General features: G+C 43.2%; 4 long non-coding RNA genes across 17 annotated transcripts; 2 read left to right on the top strand and 2 right to left on the bottom strand.

The window, feature by feature from the left end:
• Positions 1-49: 49 nt before the first annotated feature.
• LOC127923521 (uncharacterized) lies at positions 50-464 on the bottom strand. Its single transcript, XR_008114604.1, has 2 exons — positions 367-464; positions 50-104 (listed from the first exon to the last, which is right to left on the bottom strand). It is a non-coding gene; the product is annotated as an uncharacterized LOC127923521 (long non-coding RNA).
• A 24-nt stretch (positions 465-488) lies between these two features.
• On the bottom strand, positions 489-2,280 carry LOC127923514 (uncharacterized). Its single transcript, XR_008114561.1, has 3 exons — positions 2,194-2,280; positions 1,455-1,556; positions 489-505 (listed from the first exon to the last, which is right to left on the bottom strand). It is a non-coding gene; the product is annotated as an uncharacterized LOC127923514 (long non-coding RNA).
• Positions 2,281-4,968: 2,688 nt separating this feature from the next.
• Positions 4,969-9,924, top strand: LOC127923517 (uncharacterized). Of its 14 annotated transcripts, XR_008114595.1 has the most exons (7): positions 4,969-5,341; positions 5,595-5,640; positions 5,687-6,238; positions 6,331-6,399; positions 6,469-6,537; positions 7,912-7,957; positions 8,050-8,192. It is a non-coding gene; the product is annotated as an uncharacterized LOC127923517 (long non-coding RNA). The 14 variants fall into 14 exon arrangements; XR_008114599.1 differs by lacking the exons at positions 5,595-5,640; positions 6,331-6,399; positions 6,469-6,537; positions 8,050-8,192 and adding an exon at positions 9,288-9,333 and having other exon boundaries at positions 4,969-5,318; positions 5,641-6,077; positions 6,147-6,215; positions 7,866-7,934; XR_008114590.1 differs by lacking the exons at positions 5,595-5,640; positions 6,331-6,399; positions 6,469-6,537 and having other exon boundaries at positions 4,969-5,318; positions 5,641-6,077; positions 6,147-6,215; positions 7,866-7,957.
• Positions 9,925-12,658: 2,734 nt separating this feature from the next.
• LOC127923513 (uncharacterized) lies at positions 12,659-13,071 on the top strand. The gene is made up of 2 exons (XR_008114560.1): positions 12,659-12,808; positions 12,932-13,071. It is a non-coding gene; the product is annotated as an uncharacterized LOC127923513 (long non-coding RNA).

Genomic DNA, 13,071 nt, shown 5'->3' with positions numbered 1-13,071 from the left:
ACAGGCACAGACCGAGGCAGACAGACAGATAGGAGGGCAGGTATCTCACCTCAGAGTAGGATGAGTGGAAGGAAAAGCAGGCTCTGTAGGAACTGGCACCTGTCCTGAAAACATTACACATCTGTGTAAGATAATGTGTATGTGTTTTCTGTGTGTGTGTGTGTGTGTTTGTGAGTGTGTGTGTTTCTCTGAGTGTGAGTGTGTGTTTGTGTGTGTACCTGATGATAACCTTAGTCCTCTGGGTTCTCTGAGTGTGAGTGTGTACCTGATGATAACCTTAGTCCTCTGTGTTCTCTGAGTGTGATTCTCTGAGTGTGAGTGTGTGTGTTTCTCTGAGTGTGTTTGTGTTTCTCTGAGTGTGTGTACCTGATGATAACCTTAGTCCTCTGGGTTCTCTCTCCAAACCACATAGTGGAGGGTTTGATACTGATGATGTTTAGAGGAGTTCCATCTGATGCCGAGGACCACACGGCAGCCTGCTGGCTGATGGAACAAACTCCTCCTCCTACACAACGACATGTTTCTATTGGTTAGGACTCCTCATCCTACACAACGACATGTTTCTATTGGTTAAGGACTCCTCATCCTACACAACGACATGTTTCTATTGGTTAGGACTCCTCATCCTACACAACGACATGTTTCTATTGGTTAGGACTCCTCATCCTACACAACGACATGTTTCTATTGGTTAGGACTCCTCATCCTACACATGTTTCTATTGGTTAGGACTCCTCATCCTACACATGTTTCTATTGGTTAGGACTCCTCCTCCTACACAACGACATGTTTCTATTGGTTAGGACTCCTCATCCTACACAACGACATGTTTCTATTCGTTAGGACTCCTCATCCTACACAACGACATGTTTCTATTGGTTAGGACTCCTCATCCTACACAACGACATGTTTCTATTGGTTAGGACTCCCTCATCCTACACAACGACATGTTTCTATTGGTTGGGACTCCTCATCCTACACAACGACATGTTTCTATTGGTTAGGACTCCTCATCCTACACCACGACATGTTTCTATTGGTTAGGACTCCTCATCCTACACCACGACATGTTTCTATTGGTTAGGACTCCTCATCCTACACAACGACATGTTTCTATTGGTTAGGACTCCTCATCCTACACAAAGACATGTTTCTATTGGTTAGGACTTCTCATCCTACACAACGACATGTTTCTATTGGTTAGGACTCCTCATCCTACACATGTTTCTATTGGTTAGGACTCCTCATCCTACACAACGACATGTTTCTATTGGTTAGGACTCCTCATCCTACACAACGACATGTTTCTATTGGTTAGGGCTCCTCATCCTACACATGTTTCTATTGGTTAGGGCTCATCATCCTACACATGTTTCTATTGGTTAGGGCTCCTCATCCCTGCATGTTTCTATTGGTTAGGGTTTCTAAGAGAAAGGGGCGTGTAGCAGCGTTACCTTGGGGTGACGGCAGGCATGGATCTGAGTGGCTCGATCCGTGGTCACATGACTCAGAATCTCTGGCATCTTCTTAAACATGTCCAGGCTTTTCACATGAATCTACAACACACCACGTGTCATTATTTGTCATGCTTAACAAAGTGTGTGTTTAAAATAAATCTTATTTGGTATCGGTGTCCCATCCATGGGACAGTTGAGCTAACGTAGGCCAATGTGATTAGTATGAGGTTGTAAGTAACAAGAACAGTCATATCTGATATTGTCAGAAAGCTTAAATTCTTGTTAATCTAACTGTACTGTCCAACGTACAGTAGCTATTACAGTGAAAGAATATCATGTTATTGTTTGAAAACTTAGTTATTAATAAACAAATTAGGCACATTTGGGCAGTCTTGATACATTTTTAAGAAATGCAATGGTTCATTGGATCAGTCTAAAACTGTGCACATACTGCTGCCATCTAGTGGCCAAAATCTAAATGTCACCTAGGCTGGAATAATACATTATGGCCTTTCTCTTGCATTTTAAAGATAAATGGTACAAAAAAGCTATTTATTTGTATTGTTATTCTCCTACATTCATTTCCACAAACTTCAAAGTGTTTCCTTTCAAATGGTACCAAGAATATGCATATCCTTGCTTCCGGAGCTACAGGCAGTTAGATTTGGGTATGTCATTTTAGGTGGAAATTGAAAAGGGGCGGATCCTTAAGAGGTTTTAAGTGTTGGTCACCTACCTGTGTGTGAAACTCGTCCCCCAGGTTAGTGAAGAGGTATTCATATCCATATGCAGCTTTACAATTCAGCCACACTGTATGGTACACTCCTACTGACCCAGTCCTGTACCAGCCCCGGATAGCATATAGACACGTCTCCTACACACACACACACACACACACACACACAGTCCTGTACCAGCCCCCCGGGATAGCATGTAGACACACACACACACACACACACACACACACACACACACACTCCTGTACCAGCCCCGGATAGCATGTAGACACGTCTCCTACACACACACACACACACACACACACACACACACACACACACACACACAGTCAGTCTGTACCAGCCCGGATAGCATGTAGACACGTCTCCTACACACACACACCTGTACACACACACACACACTCTGCAGCTCTCTCCCCCCTGAAGCTCTCTCGCTCTATAGATCTCTCCCTGTGCTCTCTCTCTCTGTGTAGCTCTCTCTCTCTCTCTGTGTAGCTCTCTCTCTCTCTCTGTGTAGCTCTCTCTCTCTGTGTAGCTCTCTCTCTGTGTAGCTCTCTCTCTCTCTCTGTGTAGCTCTCTCTCTCTCTCTCTCTGTGTAGCTCTCTCTGTGTAGCTCTCTCTCTCTCTCTCTCTGTGTAGCTCTCTCTCTCTGTGTAGCTCTCTCTCTGTAGCTCTCTCTCTCTCTCTGTGTAGCTCTCTCTCTCTGTGTAGCTCTCTCTCTCTCTCTGTGTAGCTCTCTCTCTCTCTCTCTCTGTGTAGCTCTCTCTCTCTCTGTGTAGCTCTCGCTCTCTCTGTGTAGCTCTCGCTCTCTCTGTGTAGCTCTCGCTCTCTCTGTGTAGCTCTCGCTCTCTCTGTGTAGCTCTCGCTCTCTCTGTGTAGCTCTCGCTCTCTCTATGTAGCTCTCTCTGTGTGTAGCTCTCTCTCGCTCTGTGTAGCTCTCGCTCTCTCTATGTAGCTCTCTCTGTGTGTAGCTCTCTCTCGCTCTGTAGCGCTCTCAGAATCCCACACACTCACCCTGCTGGGGATCTGGTAGAAGCGAGGGTCGTAAAGGTGGAGTCAGATACACACTCTTGATGTCTTTCACCCTGAAACAACACAACACACTGTCTGGCATTGGAACTGAGGACCACTGTATATTGCCTAGGTTTATGTAAAGAAAAAAGTATTTAATAAGAATATTTCATTCATTCAGATCTAGGATGTGTTATTTTAGTGTTCCCTTTATTTTTTGATATATATTACTTACAGGACTGACTGATCCTGTTGAAGTGTACCTATGATGAAAATTACAGGCCTCTCATCTTTTTAAGTGGGAGAACTTGCACAGTGGTGGCTGACTAAATACTTTTTTGCCCCACTGTGTGTGTGTGTATATGTATGTAAGCATGTACATACGTGTGTGTGTGTGTAATTGGTGGCTGACTAAATATTTTTGCCCCACTGTGTGTGTGTGTATATGTACGTATGTAAGCATGTACATACGTGTGTGTGTGTGTAATTGGTGGCTGACTAAATACTTTTGCCCCACTGTGTGTGTGTGTATATGTATGTACGTATGTACATATGCGTGTGTGTATGTATATGTATGTGTGTGTGTGTGTGTATGTAAGTATGTACATATGCGTGTGTGTATGTATATGTATGTAAGTGTGTGTGTGTGTGTGTGTATATGTGTACGTATGTAAGTATGTACATATGCGTGTGTGTATGTATGTGTATGTGTGTGTGTGTGTGTGTGTATATGTATGTAAGTGTGTGTGTGTATGTGTATGTATGTATGTATGTGTATGTAAGTGTGTGTGTGTGTGTGTGTGTGTGTGTGTGTGTGTATATGTATGTAAGTATGTGTGTGTGTGTGTGTGTGTGTGTGTGTGTGTGTGTGTGTATATATGTATGTAAGTATGTGTGTGTGTGTGTGTGTGTGTGTGTGTGTGTGTGTGTGTGTGTGTGTGTGTGTGTGTGTGTGTGTGTGTGTACCTGCTCCCAGAGTGGGAGGAGTTCTATGCGGGAGGCGTCTCCCTTCGCCAGTCGGAAGTCTCCTGTGTACAACACCGTACCCTGGGCCCCCTCTACCAAGAACCTACACACAAACACACACAAAGTAGTGTTGGGAGATATACAGGTGCCATACCTTCATATCGTTCCTGTACCATAGCAGGGTATACAGTACAAATTAATTAATGAATATATATCTCAGTGCCAGTAAAATAAGACACACCTACTCATTCTAGGGTTTTCTTTATTTTTACTATTTTCTACATTGTAGAATAATAGTGAACATCAAAACTATGAAATAACACATATGGAATCATGTAGAAACCAAAAAAAGTGTTAAATTATATTTGAGATTCTTCAAAGTAGCCACACTTTGCCTTGATGACAGAAACAGTGGTGTAGCATGCACCCTGAGATCATTTAGTCAGTACATCTTGGCTAGGGAAATGATAGAAACAGTGGTAGCAGGCACCCTGAGATCATTTAGTCAGTACATCTTAGCTAGGAATGATAGAAACAGTGGTGTAGCAGGCACCCCTGAGATCATTTAGTCAGTACATCTTAGCTAGGAAATGATAGAAACAGTGGTGTAGCAGGCACCCCTGAGATCATTTAGTCAGTACATCTTAGCGAGGAAATGATAGAAACAGTGGTGTAGCATGCACCCCGCGAGGCTCAGAGCGTTAGAGGGCCCTCACCCCCAAAAATATCACACTGTCGCTATTTCTAAATACCCCAGAACGCAGTAGCTGTATATCACCCAAGTCTAACTAACACAAGCTAGGTGACACCACAAACACAAGCTAGGTGACACCACAAACACAAGCTAGGTGACACCACAAACACAAGCTAGGTGACACCACAAACACAAGCTAGGTGACACCACAAACACAAGCTAGGTGACACCACAAACACAAGCTAGGTGACACCACAGACACAAGCTAGGTGACACCACAAACACAAGCTAGGTGACACCACAAACACAAGCTAGGTGACACCACAAACACAAGCTAGGTGACACCACAAACACAAGCTAGGTGACACCACAAACACAAGCTAGGTGACACCACATACACAAGCTAGGTGATACCACAGACACAAGCTAGGTGACACCACAAACACAAGCTAGGTGACACCACAAACACAAGCTAGGTGACACCACAAACACAAGCTAGGTGACACCACAAACACAAGCTAGGTGACACCACAAACACAAGCTAGGTGACACCACAAACACAAGCTAGGTGAAACCACAAACACAAGCTAGGTGACACCACAAACACAAGCTAGGTGACACCACAAACACAAGCTAGGTGACACCACAAACACAAGCTAGGTGACACCACAAACACAAGCTAGGTGACACCACAAACACAAGCCAGGTGACACCACAAACACAAGCTAGGTGATACCACAGACACAAGCTAGGTGACACCACAAACACAAGCTAGGTGACACCACATACACAAGCTAGGTGACACCACAAACACAAGCTAGGTGATACCACAAACACAAGCTAGGTGACACCACAAACACAAGCTAGGTGACACCACAAACACAAGCTAGGTGACACCACAAACACAAGCTAGGTGACACCACAAACACAAGCTAGGTGACACCACAAACACAAGCTAGGTGACACCACAAACACAAGCTAGGTGACACCACAAACACAAGCTAGGTGATACCACAAACACAAGCTAGGTGACACCACAAACACAAGCTAGGTGACACCACAAACACAAGCTAGGTGACACCACAAACACAAGCTAGGTGACACCACAGACACAAGCTAGGTGACACCACAAACACAAGCTAGGTGACACCACAAACACAAGCTAGGTGATACCACAAACACAAGCTAGGTGACACCACAAACACAAGCTAGGTGACACCACAAACACAAGCTAGGTGACACCACAGACACAAGCTAGGTGACACCACAAACACAAGCTAGGTGATACCACAAACACAAGCTAGGTGATACCACAAACACAAGCTAGGTGACACCACAAACACAAGCTAGGTGACACCACAAACACAAGCTAGGTGACACCACAAACACAAGCCAGGTGACACCACAGACACAAGCTAGGTGACACCACAAACACAAGCTAGGCGACACCACAAACACAAGCTAGGTGACACCACATACACAAGCTAGGTGACACCACAGACACAAGCTAGGTGACACCACAAACACAAGCTAGGTGACACCACAGACACAAGCTAGGTGACACCACAAACACAAGCTAGGCGACACCACAAACACAAGCTAGGTGACACCACAAACACAAGCTAGGTGATACCACAAACACAAGCTAGGTGACACCACAAACACAAGCTAGGTGACACCACAAACACAAGCTAGGTGATACCACAAACACAAGGCACACTTAATCAGCATGGCAACCACAGCTTCTGCAGTGATACGCAATCCCATCTGGTTCGTGATTTATTTAGAATTCAAAGCACACTAAACGGCAGCGTAGGCTGCGGTTAGAGCGTTGGACCTAGTAACTGGAAGGTTGCGAGTTTCAAACCCCGAGCTGACAAGGTACAAATCTGTCGTTCTGCCCCTGAACAGGCAGTTAACCCACTGTTCCCAGGCCGTCATTGAAAATAAGAATATGTTCTTTTAACTGACTTGCGTGGTTAAATAAAGGAAAATTAAAAAACCAGCAGCTCAAAGCATTCTGCAATGATACGCCATCCCATCTGGTCTGCGCTTGGGGAATATAATTTGTTTTTCAACAGGACAATGACCCAAAACACCTCCAAGCTGTGAAGGGCTATTTGACCAAGAAGTAGATTGAGTGCTGCATTAGATGATGGCCTCCCACAATCACCTGACCTCAACCCAATTGAGATGGTTTGGGATGATTTGGACTGCAGAGGTGAAGCAAAGCAGCCAACAAGTTCTCAGTATGTGGGAACTCCACAAACTGTTGAAGCATTCAGGTGAAGCTGGTTGAGAAACACAAGAGTGTGCAAATCTGTCAAACACAAGGATGGTTACTTTGAAGAATCAAACACAAGCTAGATTTGTTACCACTTTTTGATTGTGTTACAAGTTTTGATGTCTTCAACTATTTTACAATGTATAAAATAGTAAAAATAAAGAAAACCCCTTGAATGAGTAGGTGTATACCAAACTTTTGACTGGTACTAATACCACAAATACAAGCTAGTTCTTGATACCACAAACACAAGCTGTTCTTGACACCAAAACCGATTAGCCTGTACACAAAACATTAAGAACACCTACTCCACAAGACACCAGGTAGCTATGACACCACACTGTCACTTTGTTATATCCACTTCAATCAGTGTAGATGAAGGAGGACATGTACACAAGCTAGGTGACATGTAGATGAAGGGAGACACCATGTAAAGAGGATTTTTAAGCCTTGAGATAAATGAGACATGGATCGTGTCTGTGACACCATTCAGAGGCACAAGACAGGTTTACACCAATGGCACATGGTAGGGGTGACACCACAAACACAAGAACTGCAACGTTGCTGGGATTTTCTCACTCAACAGTTTCCTTTGTGTATCAAGAATGGTCCACCACCCAGAGGACACACCAACTTGACACAAGGTGGAATCATTGGGTGAGCTTCCCTGTGACAAACATCTTGTAGTGCTAGGTGACACCACAAACACAAGCTAGGTGACACCACAGACACAAGCTAGGTGACACCACAAACACAAGCTAGGTGATACCACAGACACAAGCTAGGTGACACCACAAACACAAGCTAGGTGACACCACAAACACAAGCCAGGTGACACCACAAACACAAGCTAGGTGACACCACAAACACAAGCTAGGTGACACCACAAACACAAGCTAGGTGACACCACAAACACAAGCTAGGTGATACCACAAACACAAGCTAGGTGACACCACAAACACAAGCTAGGTGACACCACAAACACAAGCTAGGTGACACCACAAACACAAGCTAGGTGACACCACAGACACAAGCTAGGTGACACCACAAACACACAGTACACCACAGACACAAGCTAGGTGACCTGCAGGAAGCAGAGTGACACACAAACACAAGCTAAGGTGACACACAATATCAGTCATCAACGAAATATTTTTCCCTACAGCAAAGCTGGTGACACCACAAACACAAGCTAGGTGACACCACAAACACAAGTTAATGTGACACCACAAACACAAGCTAGGTGATACCACAAACTATTAAAGCTTAGTGTGGGACTACCCAAACACAAAGCAACCTAGACAAACAGAAGCATCCAAAGCTAGGTGACACCACAAACACAAGCTAGGTGACACCACAAACACAAGCTAGGTGACACCACAAACACAAGCTAGGTGACACCACAAACACAATTTTGGTTGCTCAGCAACAGTTCCTTAGGTGACACCACAAACACAAGTTAGGTGACACCACAAACAAAGACAGTTTGACTGTCAGACTGGCACAAAACAAAGCAGTTTGACTGTCAGACTGGCACAAATGAACAAAGCTAGACTGTGATACCACAAACAAAGACAGGTGACACTGGACAAACACAAAGATAGGTGAACAAATGAACAAACACAAGCTAGGTGACACGAACAAATGAACAAAGACTAGGTGACAACACAAACAAAGACAGTTGACACCACAGACACAAACAATGACACCAAAACACAAGCTAGGTGAACCACAAGACAAGCTAGGTGACACCACAGAACAAATGAACAAAACACAGTTTGACTGATACCACAGAACAAATGAACAAAGACAGCCGGACTGTCAGACTAGGTGACAAAGACAGTTTGACACAACAATGAACAAGCTAGGTGACTGTCAGACACAAGCTAATGACACAAAACACAGTAACGTGACACCACAGACACAAGCTAGGTGACACCACAAACACAAACTTTCACACCATCAAAAATAAAAGCTAGGTGATATCACCTGAAGCTAGGTGACACCACAAACACAAGCTAGGTGACACCACAGCCACAAGCTAGGTGATCTGCAGAAAATGCATGAGGTGAGTAGAGCTAACACAAGCTAGTTACATGATCCACAAACACAAGCAGTTGACACCACAAACTGGCTAGGTGATACCACAGACACAAGCTAGGTGACACCACAAACACAAGCTAGGTGACACCACAAACACAAACTAGGTGACACCACAAACACAAGCTAGGTGACACCACAAACACAAGCTAGGTGACACCACAAACACAAGCTAGGTGACACCACAAACACAAACTAGAGTGACACCACAGCACAAACAGGTGATACCACAAACACAAGCTAGGTGACACCACAGACACAAACTAGGTGACATTTCAGACACATTTTGGTGACGGGATACTTGAATACCACATACACAAGCTAGGTGATACCACAAACACAAGCTAGGTGACACCACAAACACAAGCTAGGTGACACCACAAACACAACCTGGTGACACCACAAACACAAGCCAGGTGATACCACAAACACAAGCTAGGTGACACACAAACACAAGCTAGTTAAAGAAGAAGAAGAAGAAGAACAAGCTAGGTGACACCACAAACAAGTTAGGTGACACCACAAATCACAAGCTAGGTGACACCATAACAACACATTGTTAAAGAAGACACCAGAAACACAAGCTAGGTGATACCACAAACACAAGCTAGGTGACACCACAAACACAAGCTAGGTGATACCACAAACACAAGCTAGGTGACACCACAAACACAAGCTAGGTGACACCACAAACACAAACTAGGTGATTGCCAAACACAAGCCAGGTGATACCACAAACACAAGCTAGGTGACACCACAAACACAAGCTAGGTGATACACATACACAAGCTAGAAGAAGAAGAAGAAGAAGAAGAAGAAGAAGAAGAAGAAGAAGAAGAAGGAAGGAAGGAAGGAAGGAAGGAAGGAAGGTTGGGTTGCCAGCATATATCTGTTCTACCAGTAGACAATTACCATAACAACACCTTGTTAAAGACCCACTGTTCCTAGGCCGTCATTGAAAATAAGAATTTCTTCTTAACTGACTTGCCTAGTTAAATAAATGTAAAGAAGAAGAAGAAGAAGAAGAAGAAGAAGAAGAAGAAGAAGAAGAAGAAGAAGAAGAAGAAGAAGAAGAAGAAGGAAGGAAGGAAGGAAGGAAGGAAGGTTGGGTTGCTAGTATATATCTGTGCTACCAGTATTACCATAACAACACCTTGTTAAAGAAGAAGAAGAAGAAGAAGAAGAAGAAGAAGAAGAAGAAGAAGAAGAAGAAGAAGAAGAAGAAGAAGAAGAAGAAGAAGAAGAAGAAGAAGAAGAAGGAAGGAAGGAAGGAAGGAAGGAAGGTTGGGTTGCTAGTATATATCTGTGCTACCAGTATTACCATAACAACACCTTGTTAAAGAAGAAGAAGAAGAAGAAGAAGAAGAAGAAGAAGAAGGAAGGAAGGAAGGAAGGAAGGAAGGTTGGGTTGCTAGTATATATCTGTGCTACCAGTATTACCATAACAACACCTTGTTAAAGAAGAAGAAGAAGAAGAAGAAGAAGAAGAAGAAGAAGAAGAAGAAGAAGAAGAAGAAGAAGAAGAAGAAGGAAGGAAGGAAGGAAGGAAGGAAGGTTGGGTTGCTAGTATATATCTGTGCTACCAGTATTACCATAACAACACCTTGTTAAAGAAGAAGAAGAAGAAGAAGAAGAAGAAGAAGAAGAAGAAGAAGAAGAAGAAGAAGAAGAAGAAGAAGAAGAAGAAGAAGAAGAAGGAAGGAAGGAAGGAAGGAAGGAAGGTTGGGTTGCCAGCATATATCTGTTCTACCAGTAGACAATTACCATAACAACACCTTGTTAAAGACCCACTGTTCCTAGGCCGTCATTGAAAATAAGAATTTCTTCTTAACTGACTTGCCTAGTTAAATAAATGTAAAAGAAGAAGAAGAAGAAGAAGAAGAAGAAGAAGAAGAAGAAGAAGAAGAAGAAGAAGAAGAAGAAGAAGGAAGGAAGGAAGGAAGGAAGGAAGGTTGGGTTGCTAGTATATATCTGTGCTACCAGTATTACCATAACAACACCTTGTTAAAGAAGAAGAAGAAGAAGAAGAAGAAGAAGAAGAAGAAGAAGAAGAAGAAGGAAGGAAGGAAGGAAGGAAGGAAGGTTGGGTTGCTAGTATATATCTGTGCTACCAGTATTACCATAACAACACCTTGTTAAAGAAGAAGAAGAAGAAGAAGAAGAAGAAGAAGAAGAAGAAGAAGAAGGAAGGAAGGAAGGAAGGAAGGAAGGTTGGGTTGCTAGTATATATCTGTGCTACCAGTATTACCATAACAACACCTTGTTAAAGAAGAAGAAGAAGAAGAAGAAGAAGAAGAAGAAGAAGAAGAAGAAGAAGAAGAAGAAGAAGAAGAAGAAGGAAGGAAGGAAGGAAGGAAGGAAGGTTGGGTTGCTAGTATATATCTGTGCTACCAGTATTACCATAACAACACCTTGTTAAAGAAGAAGAAGAAGAAGAAGAAGAAGAAGAAGAAGAAGAAGAAGAAGAAGAAGAAGAAGAAGAAGGAAGGAAGGAAGGAAGGAAGGAAGGAAGGTTGGGTTGCCAGCATATATCTGTTCTACCAGTAGACAATTACCATAACAACACCTTGTTAAAGACCCACTGTTCCTAGGCCGTCATTGAAAATAAGAATTTGTTCTTAACTGACTTGCCTAGTTAAATAAATGTAAAAGAAGAAGAAGAAGAAGAAGGGAGGAAGGAGTATTGGGTTGCTAGGCAACTAAAGACAAGCCTCCTCGTCATCATCTCTTGGATCTGTGAGTTTTGCCCTGTTCAGCTGTAAGTAACATGTGGTATCAGCTACTTAATCAAATTGGGAAACAAATGTATAGCAAGCTAGCCAGATTCAGTCTATTTTCTAACTGTGACTTCTATATTATATCATAGCCCGAAGCTAGTGCTAGCAAGTTTAATTCAAATATTGGCGTTAGCTAGTTAGCTACTGTACGTTTGGCGACGTTACTGTGCAAATTCAATTCGATTGGTTTCGGGCACGAATATTAAAACTGAAATCAGCTTAAGAAATGTATAGATAAAATGTTTTCGGCAATAAGATGGTTAGTGTGTAAGAATTAAGAGAGCAGTTCTGCCTGCTCTCCCCTCTACTATTTCCTGTACCGAGACTGGCTATCTGACAAGTGGTCGGCAGAACCACCTGCTGCACCCATCTGCTCTCTATCCCCCAGGACAGGAGGACGGGGAGAAATAGAAAATCAGCCTTACCCTACTTCTGCCACCCAATTCATATTCAGGATGCCCCTCCCCATATAACCTACTATGTAATTGCCATTCTTTTAAAATTGTGTTTTTTTGTTTATTTAGTTTTCCTTTATGTATTTCAGTGTCCATGACTGTCATGTCAGTATATAGAGATACTTGAACTTGTCTAACTGAGCCCACTATTTGCTCCTGTAGGTCGCCTGTGGACATCCTCTCTGCAGCATAATGTCTTGTGCAGCCTACTTAGATGGCAACGCAACGCCAAAGTCCATGAGCAGAGCCAAACAATGGACTGACGAGGTGGAGAACTTATACAGATTCCAACAGGCAGGCTACAGAGATGAACTGGAATACAAACAAGTAAAGCAAGTTGACTTGGTAAACAACTTAAATGAATCCTTATCACTGGCTAAAAGCATTGCCACTGACAGTTGGTTCACTGCAAGATGAATGTGTCACTGTGGCATTGCTTCTTTGTCTTAGATCGACAGGTGGCCTGAGACTGGGTTTGTGAAGAAGCTTCAGCGTCGAGACAACACATTCTATTACTACAACAGAAAAAGAGAATGTGAAGACCGGGAAGTCCATAAAGTGAAGGTCTATGCATATTAAGTCAGGAGTGT

Source organism: Oncorhynchus keta, unplaced genomic scaffold (assembly GCF_023373465.1).
Source record: "Oncorhynchus keta strain PuntledgeMale-10-30-2019 unplaced genomic scaffold, Oket_V2 Un_contig_29970_pilon_pilon, whole genome shotgun sequence".
Lineage (NCBI taxonomy): Eukaryota > Metazoa > Chordata > Actinopteri > Salmoniformes > Salmonidae > Oncorhynchus > Oncorhynchus keta.
The sequence above is the reverse complement of the archived record's forward strand: the minus strand, read 5'-3'. Positions and strand labels throughout refer to the sequence as shown.